This window comes from Triticum aestivum, chromosome 3D, assembly GCF_018294505.1.
Source record: "Triticum aestivum cultivar Chinese Spring chromosome 3D, IWGSC CS RefSeq v2.1, whole genome shotgun sequence".
NCBI classification, from domain to species: domain Eukaryota; kingdom Viridiplantae; phylum Streptophyta; class Magnoliopsida; order Poales; family Poaceae; genus Triticum; species Triticum aestivum.
The window spans coordinates 6,721,034-6,723,147 of NC_057802.1; positions in this window are offsets into that span (position 1 = coordinate 6,721,034).

Below are 2,114 nucleotides of genomic sequence, written 5' to 3' on the forward strand. Positions count from 1 at the left end.
TCGCCCCGAGCAATTTGACGGGTACCGGTGACCGCCCCCAAGGGTTGCCAAAGTGTACGGGTTCGGTGACCGCCCCCAAGGGTTGCCATTTGTACGGGTTCGGTGACCGCCCTCAAGGGTCCCTTAGTGGAATCACGGCATCTTGCATTGTGCGAGGGCGTGAGGAGATTACGGTGGCCCTAGTGGCTTCTTGGGGAGCATTGTGCCTCCACGCCGCTTCAAACGGAGATTAGCATCCGCAAGGGTGTGAACTTCGGGATACATCGTCGTCTCCGCGTGCCTCGGTTATCTCTTACCCGAGCTCTTTACTTATGCACTTTACTTTGTGATAGCCATATTGTTTCTTGTCATATACCTTGCTATCACTTAGTTGTCTATCTTGCTTAGCATAAGTTGTTGGTGCACATAGGTGAGCCTAGTTGTTGTAGGTTTTGTGCATGACAAATTAACCGCTAGGTTTATTCCGCATTTGTTCAAGCCTAAACCGTAATTATTTTAAAGCGCCTATTCACCCCACCCCCTCTAGGCGACATCCTCGATCTTTTAGAGGGTACGTGGACACACTCTCCCGCTCGTTGCTATGCATCACCTAGATGGATCTTGCGTGTGCGTAGAATTTTTTTTGAAATTACTGTGTTCCCCAACAGGGACGACGGCGGCTGGGATGATGCAGGGGCTCCTTGTTTCTACAAAATCAAAATATAAACAAAAACATTATGAAAACCATATGTCTAAAACAAAAACAAAATTTGTAAAACCTAATTCTAATCATCGACTTGGGCATTTTCTATTTTATTTTATACCTATAATACTTAAAGATAATGGGTTCAAAAGACCGACATCAAACGAATAAAAAAATCTATTGTATTGAAAAGACCTACATTTTACTGAATTTTTTCTAATTTTCTGTTCTATTCTACATTTACTAATTTTCTATTCTATTCAAAAGAAGAAAAATTACTAAAAATTTCCTATTCTATTCAAATGACCTACATTTACTGATTTTTTTCTATTCTATTCAAAAAAACCTGCATTTACTAAAAAATCTCATATAGCATTCTAATACATTTCTGTACCTAAAAATTTCTATTACTAAATTCTTTTACTAAAAATTTCTATACCTAAATTTTTATACAGAGAGAGGTGGGAGGAGGAGGAGGAGGGAGGATTGAGCAAGAGGGCATCAGGCGGCGGGGGGAGGGAGGAGAGAGGAGGGCAGTGGGAGGAGGGAGGAGGGAGCAGGGCGGTCGGAGGACTTGGGAGGAGAGAAGAGGGCAGTGGGAGGAGGGAGGAGGGAGCAAGGCGGTCGAGGGAGGTGGAAGGAGGACATCGGGCAGCGGCGGGAGCAGGGAGGAGAGAGAAGGGCCACCGGAGGGAGAGGAGGGTGGCGAGAGGAGGAGGGAGGCAGATACCTAGCCTCCGCCGGAGGGAGGAGAGAGGAGTGACGGTGGGCGACGGCGGCGACGACCCGCGGTGGCAGAGAGAGCGAGTGAGAGAGTGTGAGGGGGAGAGTGAGGACGCGGGGCGGATAAGGTGCCCATAGTAGTAGCGCTGGTTGGTAAACACCGCTACTGCTAAGCTACATAGCAGTAGCGCATTTAGGTAGCCCAACGCTACTGCTAAGTTGGGCCCAATAGCAGTAGCGCTTTTTAGAGGACCCGCGCTACTGCTAAGGCTAAGCATGTAAAAAACATCAAAAAAAACATTGATTATCAATGATCTTTTTGTGTAGAATCTAAATTGTCAGTATGAATCTTCACCGGTTTAGAAACCGGTGAAGATTCATATTGCCACAGATCCTACACATAGAGTACAATGAAGACCAAGTGGTTGTGATAGTTTGAGAAGCACCATATTTAAGGTGGTAAACACCCTGTTCGCGGAGCGAGGTGGGACTAAACTTGGGTCCTAGGAGGGGACTAAATTTAGTAGTAGCGCGGGTTGTCAAAACGAGCGCTACTGCTAAAAGCTTAGCAGTAGCCCTGTATTTTGGGCCGCGCTGCTACAACAGCTAGCATGGGTGGGCTCATTGGATCCCACTGATTACCAGCAACACTTGTTATTTTCCAGCGCTACTACTGATGTTCTACCTGTAAGCATTCTGCCAACGCTTG